Source organism: Meriones unguiculatus, chromosome 18 (assembly GCF_030254825.1).
Source record: "Meriones unguiculatus strain TT.TT164.6M chromosome 18, Bangor_MerUng_6.1, whole genome shotgun sequence".
Lineage (NCBI taxonomy): Eukaryota > Metazoa > Chordata > Mammalia > Rodentia > Muridae > Meriones > Meriones unguiculatus.
Window position 1 is genome coordinate 37,360,467 of NC_083365.1, and position 13,368 is coordinate 37,373,834.

The window sequence follows — 13,368 nt, forward strand, 5'->3', positions numbered from 1 at the left end:
ACTTTATGGTTTGGGGTTACAGCAGCCCAAACAGACCAAGACAGTAGGAAGCAAGGCTCTGTATCCTCCATTACTATGTGAAAGAGAGTTGATGGTCAATACTGGTTTACACTGCTGGGCTATTTGTCTTGTCAACATCTTAGGGTTAACATACACACAAGCATAAAGCCAGACTTAGACAGAGACCAAGTAACTCACTATAACTGAAATAAAGTTTAGTTAGTATAACAGTTTTCTTGCCAGCCTGGCCTCCAAGCCTCTGAACTCTGAAGGGGCTTTGCTGATCACATAGGAAGAGCTTGCTTACACCTCCTCCTCACTCCATAACCTAGCCCTTCAGCCATGGGGCTGAGGTCTTCAGAGGACACATAGGGTCTGTAGAAGCCATGCCCCTTGAGGCTGTGTGATGCTTCTGATGGTAATACCCAGAAGATTTGGAAACAGCCGGATCTGAATTCCGGGGTCTTCCAGCAGCTGAATGCTGAGCTACTCTGTCCCAACCTGCAGGGATTCAAGGAGACAAGGTAAGATTGTAAGCTCTTGGGGCTATCCATTGTGTAGGTCAAGTTTGTAGCTTCCAGAGAAAGGGCTTGGGTGGTCTCAAGACTTGTCTTAAGTCTTAACTCTGCCAGGTTGCCCTTGTCCCCTTGTATGTTAATGTCTAGGAGACTTGGAAACTGAAAGTTTCTTTCTCTTTAAGGTTTTGTCTCTTACACTAGTAGGTTCCAAACTGGTCTTCTAGCTGGCTGTTTTAGAATGAGGTTTGGTAAAGCAGAACCAGTTTCTAACAGCAGAAATCAAGGCCAACAACTGAGAAGGCATTAGCCCAGCGGGAGGGCTACAGGGCTGTCTTCACACCAGGGTCATTCATGCCTGGCTATGGCCTTCCCCCACCACTGATCATTAATCCTTTGCTTAACTAAAACTCTCCAGGAGGTACCTTCCATGTTGCCAGCCCTCTAATTCCACCTAGGTTGAGCAAACATTTCCTGAGTGCCCTGTCAGATACTGGGACCTAGGTGACAGGGATTCCATGATGGGGAAATCACAGCTTCTGTCCCTCACAGAGTTCATGGTCATGGAAGATTGGCCGTGAAAACACAGAGCCCAACATAAAAAGGGCTTGCCACTTTTCTACCCTGTGAAAGCCAGTCGAAAACAAAACTTTACTCCTTTCTGCAGACACTTAGGTTTGGAACAGGAGACTGTGGTATAATCTACATACACACAGTTCTCCCTCCAAATTATCTTTAGCCAATTAGGAAGACACCAGGAGGACCCCCACTCCCAGCCCCAGGGAAAGAGAACAAATTACCAACTGCCAAGAACATACAAACTCAAATTTCAGAGCTGTCACCACCTGGTGAAAGGAGGAAAGCATTTTGGGGACTGTCTTATACAACCCATATGAAGACCTCAGGAATGATAGAATTCATGGGTGAAGCCACAACACACAGCTGCCATTTTGAATTACCCATATTAATATGCCAATAAGAACTCATTGGCTATTGTTGTATGGTGTGGTGGTTTGAATGAGGATGACATCCATAGGCTCATATGTTTGAATCCTTGGTCCTCATTTAGTGGAACTGTTTGGGAAGGATTAGGAGGCATAGCCTTGTTGAAGTTGTTGCATCACTGGCAGTGGGCTTTGAGGTTTCAAAAGCCCACACCAGCCCCAGGGTCCCTCTCCTCTGTCTACAACTTGCTAATCAGATGTAAGCTCTTAGTCACTGCTCCAGCGTCATGCCTGCCTGCCTGCTTTCCTGTCATCATGCTTCCTTCCATGAGGGTCATGGGCTAACGCTCTGAAACTGTAAGCAAGCTCCAATTGAATGCTTGGTCCTGGTGTCTCTTGACAGCAAGAGAACAATTACAATAATATATGGGTTTGGGTTTTTACTCTGTAAGCTGCTAGATCTTTGTGGTAACACCATTCTTTATTGCATTAGTCTGTTTAGCTTCTTGGAAATTGTGTTGCTTTTGTTTTGTTTTGTTTTGGCAAATTTACATATCAAATAAAGCACATCCTCTCAATGATAATTTTCCTTCCATAGTGTCAGCAGAGATTTGTGCTTATAGTTTTTCTTCTCTCATATTTCTCCAGGAAATATTTTAACAAGCATTTACAATATCCTCAAAGTATTAGACACAGCTATTAGATGAACTGATGTAGCTTGCTGTTTTAAAAGTGATAGAATCCAGGGGCTGGAGCGATTTCTCAGTGGCTAAAAGCACTGGCTGCTCCAGCAGAGGACCTGGGTTGGATTCTCAGCACCTACATGGCAGCTCACAACTGTCTGCAGCTCCAGTTTCAGCAATCTAAGGCTCTCTTCCCAGGCTCTGAGTTGGAAGGGGCCCGGGTAGACTATTATCCAGCTTTCTATTCCAAAGCCACCACCGGATAAGACTCTTGACTTACGTCTATGAAATTGCTTACCTGGACAGAGGTTAAAGAGACCGAGGGCCTCAGAAAGTCTGGTACCTCAAATGAGAAGGGGTTGGGCCGGCACATGAGTTAAGAGCACTGGCTACTCTTGCAGAGACTCAAGTGCAGTTCCCAGAACCCACACGAGGCAGCCCACAACTGCCTTCCAAAGCCCTCTCTTGGCCTCAGTAGGTATCTGAATACTTGTGGCATATGCACAGAAAGACGCACACATACCCACAAATATAAATAGATAATAGACAAATAAAGTGGGAGGACATGAAGCGGAGTGAGGAGGCTGCGGAGGATGGAGAGGCTTTTAGTGTAACTCAGCGTTTGGTTGGAAATCAATGTCAGTACTTTGGGGTTAAGAGAGAAGGTTAGAACTTTATTGAAATTCTCTCTACTTGCTTTAGAGGTTAGCATTGTTTTGGTTTAAAATTCACACATGAGGTGAGAAGACGCTAAAATCTTTTCGGTTGGGGTCCTAAAAAGACTTCTGGTGGAGGGGGAGAGACATCAACCCACCCAGAAAACCTCCAACCCAAAATTTGTCCTCCCTGCAAGATGTTCAGGGATAAAGAGATTAAGAGAATGTCCAATCAATGACTGGCCCAACTTGAGCCCTGCCCCATGGGAGGGAGCCAGCCCCTGACACCATCAGTGATACTCTGCTCTGCTCCCAGACAGGTGTGACACCTGTGTTTCTTTTTGCACTGCGTGCTTTCAACTGCGGCTCGCTGTGTCCCCCAAAGGTTTCTTCTGGATCTTCTTCTAGATAATAATGAACAGGCAGGTAAATGTCAGACCTGTGCCTGTGAGAGGTGGTGATAGTGGGGGGGGGGGGGAGTTGGAGGCAGGTAACACACTTCTGAATCTATGCTGCCATCTAGTGGCTCTCATCGTGAGACACATGTGAAGAGTTTCTATTAAAACCCAGAGAGACCTTGCCGCAAATCGCCCAGGAAACTGAAACAGCAACGATGAGTTCGATGAGTTCGGGTAGCAGAGCCAAGCAGTTTGCAGGCCCTCCGTTAACTGGCAACAGCCTGTTACTGTTCATGTTTTCCATGTGAGAAAAGAACGGAAAGGACAGCACATGAATAAACGAGCTGGGGAAGGATGCGGGCTGGCTTCATGCAGCCTGCGCTCAGAGTTGCAGAGAGTCACAGCCCTGGGTGAGTCTGGGAACGGAGACTTGGAAGACTCCTGCTTTGAGGTAGGTGACAGTCCGAGCCCTTCCTGTGTATTAGCTCACCTTGTAACAACCTGTGGCGTTCTTCCTTCAGTAGAGAGAAGAGCAGTAACGTGGAGCTGTTTTCTATGTGCCGCACAGCCCGTGTATGCTGGCACTGTGACCCAGTCGAGCCCAGAGCTGGCAGTCTTGGTCACTGTTGCAAAGCGCCTCTCCACCAGGGGATGTCTAAGGTCATCCCTGAGTCTCAGCGAAGGACTCGAGGCATTCCTCCTGTACCTGTGATACAATAAACAACCACGTGGCCCAGATAATTCCTGATAATTCCTCCATCTGGTCATGTCCAACCTTTTGACACGGCAATACAATGTTGTCTTTCACGTTTGTAGTCAAGGACCAGGCAACTGAGTTACCAAAAACTGCAAACAAAAGCAGCCTCATAATGTTTGAAATACACTTAGGATTTTGTACTGGGCCATATATAGAGTTATCCTTGGCCACCCTGATAAACCAGCTCTTCTTGAGGTTTCAATAGCCTGGACCAGAAGTCAAACCATAAGACCAGGAGTGGCAGCTTTCCCTCTCGAGTTGGTCACCATCAATGTGCTCAATATACATTTGAGGAGTCTGCGGTGTGAGCAGAACCTTAGGCTCAGGATGTGTTGATGATAACACAGCCCTTGTCCCTAAGATCACAGAGCTGGTAGAAGGACAGACAGACAATCCTTCTCCAGGCCATAAGTGCCAGGAGAGGATGCCAAGAGGAACTCAGAGCAAGGAAACCTAAGCTAGGCTGGGGAGAAGCATCAGGAGACACTTCCGGAAAGAAATGGCATCACTGGTGCCCTGGGATGAAGAGGGGCTTGTGTGATTCATGACTTGAGGACTGATAAAGTGGGCCTATACAGCTGCATGGTGACCTTCATCCCCTTTAAAGAGTCACACAGTGACAATCAATGCACTTCGACCCCATGTGACTCTTACAGCTCTAGCATCTAAGTTGTAGGGAGGCTGGCTGCAGGAGGCAAGAAAGTTCAGCAAGATGAGCTGCCTGCATCCTTGCTGGTTTCTGGGCAGAGGCAATTCCAAGTGAAATCCAGAAGGGAGACTTGGCTGTTTTATCTCCCAAAAGTCTAACTCCCAAAAGCCAGTGACTCCTCTGCTTCAGTGGCACTGGAGGTGGGGTGGGGGCTATAATCATAGACCCCTCACCCATCCTCTCCCCAGCATGGACACAGCCAGGGAAGGGGAGGCTGACCCAGCCCAGGCTAGGAAATGCCACAGAAATGGCTGTGGAGCTTCACTTCTCAGTGGCGGGGTCTTCATTCCTTTTCCTGTGTTCTGGGGGCTTCTTTCAAAGTTTTCTCTTGGTTACTTTCTATGGCTTGTTACCCAAGACCTGTACCCAATGCTGCTGAAGGAAGCTGTTTCCTCACCCCGGATTCCTATCTGATCACGTCCCCTCCAGGTGGACTGTCCATATCACCTTGAGTGTGCTGACACCTGGTAGGGATGAATTAAAGGACTGGTCAGCAATCAATGGCCCTTCCTTTAAAGTGCCACCCACAGAGAGACAGAGCTCAGGGCCATCTGTTGGATGTGTTAGGAAAGAATCACCTCCCCCAACTGCCTCCCAGCCACACCCTTCTTCCTGACCCCATTTGCAAGGCGGAGCCCTAGGGTTAGAGAAGGATGATGCTTGCTCATCTGTGTCTCAGCATCCCACCAGCTCAGGGCTCTTAGCTACCTCACTCCCTGCGCCAGCAGTTCAACCCTGAGAGCCATGCCCCACAAGAACCAGGAAACCCCAAGGATGACCTCCGATGTGGGGCAGTTTCACAGCTGTCATCTTCCATGCTGTCTCACCTCTGCCCAGCCAGCAACCATCCTGAGACAGATAAGGAAGCAGGCTCAGAGAGGTTAACACGGCCAAGGTTACGTATGTGCTCTGTGGTACCACTGAAGGAAAAAGGCCAAAGTATCCCAAGACCCAACAACATGTTCGCCTGCAGTGGAACTTAGAGCAGTTTTAAAGGCTCTCTCACCTCGCTGTTCTCAGAAGCCAGACCTCACACGTGTCAAATCCCGCCTGATTCCATTGGCACCAGGGGAGCACACAATGATTAGAATAATAAAGCAATGGGAGATTCCCCCTTACTTCGGAGGACTCTGCTGCCACGACCAAAGCGTCAAGGTGTCAATAGCTAGTTGCAGGTCCCAGCTGGTTTCACGTTCTGTCTTGCTCAAAACTGTCACCGGTGGAAGACAGAGGCCTGTGGCCCCTGTGTGCCGGCTTCTGTGTCTGCCTTGCCTTTTACATCACTTTCCCTAAAGCAGAATTTGTTACTCCGGTCAGGGTGCAGGGCATTCCTCCACCTGTCTACAAGCTTTGTCATGTCAGGAGTCAGTGGCCATGTGCTGTCCGTCATCTCTTGCGTCTATAGCTGGGCATTCCTGGGTCAGCCTGCCTTCCCCGAGGACAGGACCAGCTGCCTCCTTCAACTGACCTTGATTGTTCCCAAGCAGCCGTCCCTGTAGTTCAGCTACACCTGAGGCTGTGCTTTTGTTCCTCGCTTATCTGGGTGTGTGCTAGTAAGTGTTTAACAACACTCTCTTGTGGGGGGGGGGCGAGACAACCCTGTGCCGATACATCTGCCAATTTCCATGGTGTAAATATTCTCCCCGTACATCATTAGAGAGACTTGCAACTATGCAATATCTCCACCCTACACACACAACATGGGTAAGTCACTTCAAGAGCATATACAATAGCAAAATAATTAGAAAGAGCAGAACTGTTCACGTGTGTGGTCATTTTTTTAAAGTTTTATTTACTTTTTATGTGTATTTGTGATTTATATCAATACATATGCATGCAGTGCCCAAGGACTCCAGAAGAGGGCATCAGACCCCTTCTGGAACTGGAGTTACAGATGGTTGTGAGCAGCCAGAAACTGGTCTTTGAAACCGAACCTCTTTGAAAACAGCAATTGTGCTTAACCGCTCAGTTGTCTCTCCAGCCCCATGTTACATTGATTTTAAGTATAGTTAAATTATAAATTGTTGGAGGATTCATTTTGTTTGTTTGTTTGTTTGTTTGTTTGTTTGTTTGTTTGTTTGAAACAGAGTCTCAGGTAATTTAGGCAGACCTGACATCAAAAGCCTGACCCTCTTGCCTTTGTTTTTTTATATATATATTAATTTTTATTTTTTTAAATATTAATCACAGGTTATTTACTTTGTAAACCAGCTGTATCCCGCTTCCTCATTCCCTCCTGATTCCACCCTCCCTCCCTCATCTCCTCCCTGCCCCTTTCCAAGTCCAATGATGGGGAGGTCCTCCTCCCCTTCCATCTGACCCTAGCTTATCAGGTATCATCAGGACTGGCTGCAATGTCCTCCTCTGTGGCCTGGCAAGGCTGCTCCTCCCTCCGGGGGCTGAGGGAGGTGACCCTCCTGTCTTTACCTTTCCTGGGGCTGAGCTTACAGAGCCATCCCACCACTCTGTTATAAGCTGATATAATTTAACATTATTTTTTGAAGACAGATTCTTACTATGAGGTTCAGGTTGGCCTTGAATTTATTATGACATGCCTCAGACTCCTAACCCCCTGTCTCAGTCTCCCAAAAATCTTGCCAGCCCTGAGCTCTCTTATAAGGACACTAACCCTATTCAAAGAGCCCACTTTCATGACTAAACCCCTTCCCCAATTCTCCACCCCTCAACACCATTACAGCAAGGGTTAGCTTTCAACAGATGAATCTGGAAAGAAACAAAAATTCAGTGATAGCACAGTCCCGTGCTTAAATTCAGAACCCTTGTATAAAAAGACAATTTCATTGCCGGCCTTTACCATCTCCAAACCTTGAGCTTACTAGCAATCCTTTTAGCAACCCTAACCCAAAGCACCAGGTCAATGAGTAACTCTGTCTCAAAAAAAAAAAAAAAAAAAAAAAAGTGGGGGGCAGTAAAGGCGCTGGAGAGACGACTCGGTAATTAAGAGCACTGGTGTTTAGTACTTTGTGGGTTCCTTTTTCTTCCAGCTTTCTCCATCCCTTTTCTTCTTCCCTTTCAACCCCCTAACACTAGATAGGAGAGAAAAAAAGGATATCTGGGAAAGAAAAGAGATTCCTGGATAAAGCCAGAAGGCCAGAAAGGGGGTGACACTATCATTACACTACTTCCTGCTGATTAGGGGTGTCAGTCTCCTTGGGGAAAATTTACTCTTCGCCCTCGGGATGTCTAATTTCTTCTTGTTGTTTCTTCTTTACACATGACACCTTCACTGTGAATTTATGTCCCCTCTAAGAGGTCCCCAGAATCCCAAACGTCACACATTCCGCAGCGGGTAAAGCCTCGTCTCTGCTGGAGCACGAGGCAAATCACTGTCAGCTACTGCGAAGCAGACCCATATATCCCCCACACCTTCCCCGGTTTAGTTTAAAAACGAAAGCATATTCTTTAAACATTTCTCTGTTTTTTTTAAAGAAACCAAAATTCCAAAATTCTCACTACACCAGTGCCCACCTGGTGGCTCACAACTGTAGCTTCACTTCTAAGGGGGTCTAACACCCCTTCTTCTGGCCTCTGAAATCACTAAGGCAGGGAAATGGCATAAATATATGCATGCAGACAAAACACCCAGACACATTAACATTTTTAACATAAAATAAAATTTAAAAAAAAATTAAAGTACATGACACCTGAGAATGACCCGGCATGTGTATCTATGCATGCCTGTGCACATACTTGCACACACACAAACCAACTTAAGCGTGGTGCTGTTTTCTGCTGACATCCATCTGTACTTTCCACACACCCTCCAGGGTCTTTGTGGCTCACCAGCCAGCCAGAACCTAGATGCCAGGGCCAGCCCTAAGTCTAAATTGTCTATTAACATGAGTACCATGGAGGTGTTCACTTACTTCTGAGTGTCTAGCCTTTGGGCAACCTATCAAGACAATCTCTCTACCTTATAAGATCGTTCTGAGGATAAAGTGTGATGACCCACTTAAAAAGCTTAAAACAACGTGTGATGCCCAGAAAGTGCCCATGGATACAGAAGGCTCTGAGCATATTCCTTTAAAGTATGTAGTATGCATGGTTTTGGCTATAGTCGCTATGTGTGCAAAAGGTCTCCAAGTTGTGCAAGCCATCTGGAACTATGGCCTTCCTGTGGATTTTTGAGCTTTTCCAGATTTTTCCTTTGTAGTTAAGTCTGTGCCCTGGGGACAGTACAATGGGCCACCCTTCCGTGATGGCTTTGGTTCCCAGCCAGCCGCTAAATGCCTCCAACTTCCCGTAACAGCTCCAAGCACAGACAAGCTGGTCCTTGAGCTGTAAGCCTGTAGGTCTTTTCCAATCTGCAGGAAATGGGGCCACTTTGGTGGCCACTTCGCCTTGCTGCAGCTATCTGACAAGGGCAGGCTCAGGCTGTCTCAGTGATCCAGAGCAGGAGGTTACACCCGGTCTGAGTGCGCTGGCTGCTGTGTGTGGGCACTGAGGGGTCGGGGCCAAGCGAGTGTCAGGTTTACCATCCTCCTCGGCTTTCCTTGGCCTGCTGTGTCACCTATTAGGCCAAGAGCACCAGAAGGACACCCGGGAGGGGTCCGAAGTCCTTAGAAGAAATGCCAGATGTCCTTGTGTTGTACCTAGTTTGTTTGGGTTGTATCCTGTTGGGTTTTGTGAGGGATAAGTGTGTGTGTGTGTGTGTGTGTGTGTGTGTATGTGCATGTATGCATGCATGTCTGTGTGTGTGTATATATATATATATATGCATGTGTGAATGTCTGTGTCTATGTATGTATATGTATGTATGTTTGTATGTATGTATGAGTGAGTGGTATATGCCCAGGTGTGCTGATATATACACAGCCTGGGGGAAGATTCCAGGCATCCTGCACCGTCATCCTGTCTTATTCCTTTGAGACAGGGTCTCTTGCTGAGCCTGGAGCTAGCCTTGCTGCCCTACGACCCTCTTGTTTCCGCCTTCCCCCAGCACTGGGGTTACAGGCACCGTGGCTGTTCGAAGCTTTTTATGTGGGTGCTTAGAACCCACACTCAGGACCTCGTGTGTCCACAACAAGCGCTCTTATCCGCTGAGCCGCCTCCCCAGCCCCTGTTTTGGTTCGTGTTTTGTTTTGTTTTGTTGAGACAGTGTCTCGCTCTTTAGTCCTGGGTGGCCTAGTGCTATAAGAAGCAGGATGGCCTTAAACATGCTGTGACGCTCGTGCCTTCACGTTCCAGTGACCGTGACCACTACCCCCTGCTCTCCTGGGGCTTCTGCAGCCATGAGCAGAGGAAGAAGCATACAGGGCAGCCTTAGCCGACCTGAGTTCCAACCCAGCTCTGCAAGCCCTGTGCTGTGCCGGTGCCCGGCCTCCAGGAATCAGCCTCAGGGTTAGAAAACGTGCTGAACGTGCCCTATCCCATGATGTGACAGCAGAACTAAATGAGATATTTGTCAGCTGCAACACCTAAGCACTTAGCAGGAGCCGCTTGTCTGAGTATAGCTTGTGAGGGGCTCTCAGACTCTGTGTCACAGGCCCCTGGGGCACACTGTCTCCATCTGAGCTCTGTACTGGGTTTTCCTTGCTGGTTCTCCCTTGTTCTCATTAAGGCTGTCTAACCCTCAGCAGTCCCTGCCCTGGAAGCCCAGAGTTCTCGAGGAAAACAAGAACTTCTCTAGCAGCAAATGGCATACCTGGACTCAAGGCTGTCATCTTCCAGGCATGGGAGAAAGAAAGCAAGTCACTGCCAGCGTGTACAAGTCTGACTGTAGAACCAAGCTGGTCAATGCTGAGAACTTCATCTTTCATCCCTTTGGCCTGTGTAGTGTTATGGAACCATCGGGCTGAGTTGCTAAGATTGGGAAACCAAGGACTCTCACCTGGCCCTGGACTCACACTCCAGCTTCGGCTGCTCTGGGGAGCCATCCCCCTTAAACACTGGGCTCAAGGGCTGCAGCCTGCCAGTCCCACCTGGCCCTCAGCTCCAGGGTTTCCAGCCCTGTAGGCATGCAGATTTGTATCCTCAAACTGGAGACTGCTGCACACATCTGTGTGCATTCTCGGGCAACTTTGAGGGTTCCCTCCACCCCGTTTCCTCACCTCTGAGCACCGATGCTGCCTACTACGGAGATGCCCCCTATTCCTTGAGAGGACTCCTCTATGCTTCCCTGCAAGCCCTTCCTCCTGAGAGCTAGATACCCTGTGCTGACCTGTGCATACTTCTGGCCCCTCCAAAATTTATCTTGGAAGCTTAGCCTTCAGTGTAACTGTGTAAAGTGGAAAGCAGGGCCTTAAAGGGGGTGTTTAGGTCATGAGACCACCCCTCTTTCATGAAATGAATGTTGCTATAAAACTGGCTTGCAGGAGTGAGGTCCCTCCCCTTCTGGGCTTCTTTGCCACATGAGGGAGAACGGTGTTCTCCCCTCCAGATGCTGCATCCAAAGGCCAGGCCCCTAACCTGCCAGTGCCTTGATCTCACAGGAAGTGAGAAACAACTCTTTCACTCTGTCTGTGGCAATCTGTTCGAGGGGTCAGTGAAAACGCCATCTTTCTTGCAGACTCAAGGATGCTGTCACTGCAATTTCCCCTTTCTCCACCTCCATCACTTTCTGCTAGATTCCCTTCCTCAGAACACAGACACAGAGCCGGCTCTCCATCCTAATCAGTCTTCTCTCACCCCTTCCTGTTCTGCTAGCTTTGGATCTGTTTTCCTTCCCAACCAAACACAAGGACCGACTACTGCCCATTAGGTCCAATTCACCTGTTCCCAGCCTCTTAAAATTAACCCACTCAGGCCTTGGTCTTACTGTTCAACCAAAATTGCTCTTAAGGATATCACTAGAGCAAAATGTGTGCTACTAAATCTAAGTGTAAACTTTTTGGCTTACTTTATTGCCATGTCAGCGCCATATTTTTTTAAACTTAAAAATATTTATATATTTATCTATTTGTTTCGGTTTTTCGAGACATGGTTTCTCTGTGTAGCCTTGACTGTCTTGAATTCAACTTGTAGACCAGGCTGGCCTCAAATTCACAGAGGTCCACCTGCCTCTGCCTTCCTGAGTGCCGTGATTACAAGCATATGCCATTGTGCCTGGCTAGAATATTTAATTTTTAAAGCTTAAACATGTAAAATATTTATGTGTGTGTAATTGTGCGGTATGCATGTGCCACTTCGCATGTGAGGAAATCAGGTGACAATTTTCAAGGGTCAGTTCTCTCCTTTATCATGTGGGTCATAGGGATCCAATTCAGGCTATCAGGCTTGGCAGCAAGTGCCTTCACCCACTGAGCCACCTTGCCAGTCCCATGATAGCACTGTTTGTCAAAACTGGTCACTCACCTCCTAGACGATTCCTTCAGCTGGTGTCACACACAACTGACTCAAGGCTTTTGCCTTTCATTCTTTCAAGGTTCTGAGTCTTTTCCTCGACTCAAGTGCTTCTAGCCTCAGAGCTACCCCAGAGCCAAAAGGCTTGGGACCGGAAGTGTCACAAATTTGATATGCATCTCTTGTTTTCCTCCTTCAGATTTTGAAAGTGTGCAATGCATACTTAGCTATCTCGATGATGGGGACCAAGTTTAAGTATGAAGTTCATTCGTGTTTTGTTTTTACCTTATACATATAACTTGGGAGCAATTCTAGACAATATTTTACACACTTTTGTGCATGGAACAGAAGTTTCATGATTTGACCTTAGTTGAGTTGGTGGTCAAAGTTTTAGATTTTGGAACATATTGGGCTTGAGACTGACTGTTGGGTCAGGGATGCTCTGCAGTTCTGATTCTTCATACATACACTCCTGTGGAGGTTTCATGTGGTCCTAATCACCACATCAGTAACTCCCTGATTCGTACTTCTCCACAGGCATGGTCTGGATGCCTGGGCTCATACATCCCACAGCTATACAGCCCTCTGTTTCACACACACCTCAGACTAAATTACTCACCTCCCGCCAGAGCCTATCCCACTGGTGGTTGCAGTTCAACCCACAGTGACTCCTGACACTGTATTTCAACACACAAACTGTTGTCAGCACTCTCTCTTCAGCTGCGTTGCTGATTGCTAACCGCTGTCCTGGTTTCCTTGATTTTGCCCCTGCTGTCTATTCACAGTGTAGCAGCAGGACGGCTGATACCCGCTAAGGACTCCTGTGAGCTGGCCACAGCTCTAAGACCCTACGTGAGTGAGTTTCTCTGCATTCACCCCCACTGCTCTTCCCTCACCCCTTCTACTCTGCCATCTTACCTATTGGTTTGGACTCAATGTGGGCACGTGCCCAGTGTAAGCCTTCACACTGGCCCGGCCCTTTCTCCTGGAGCATTCCCTCACAAGGCTGTGATCTTCAATGGCAGCATGCAACTGTAATCCCAGTATTCGGGAGGCAAGTGCAGGAAAACTTGGAATTCAAGGTCAGCCTGGGGTACATAGTCCCAATCTCAAAATAGCACCAAAATATGCCACCTCTTCAAAGAAACCCGGTCTGAAACCCCTCTCTGCCTTCCTTAGGATAGTCTGGCTAGCTTTACTGTACTGCCCCTTTTTCTTATTTGGCATGTCATTTTCTGTGGTTCACTCATTTATATTTCCACTTGATTTTTTTCCCCATCGCCAATTCCAAGTGCTTAGGTGGGGGGGGGGGTTAAGTGTATAATGAGCAATTGACAAATTGCTTCTTGAATATTGTTATGTGAATTTCTTAGAAGGACCGTGTCTTTAAAAAGATCACCAGAG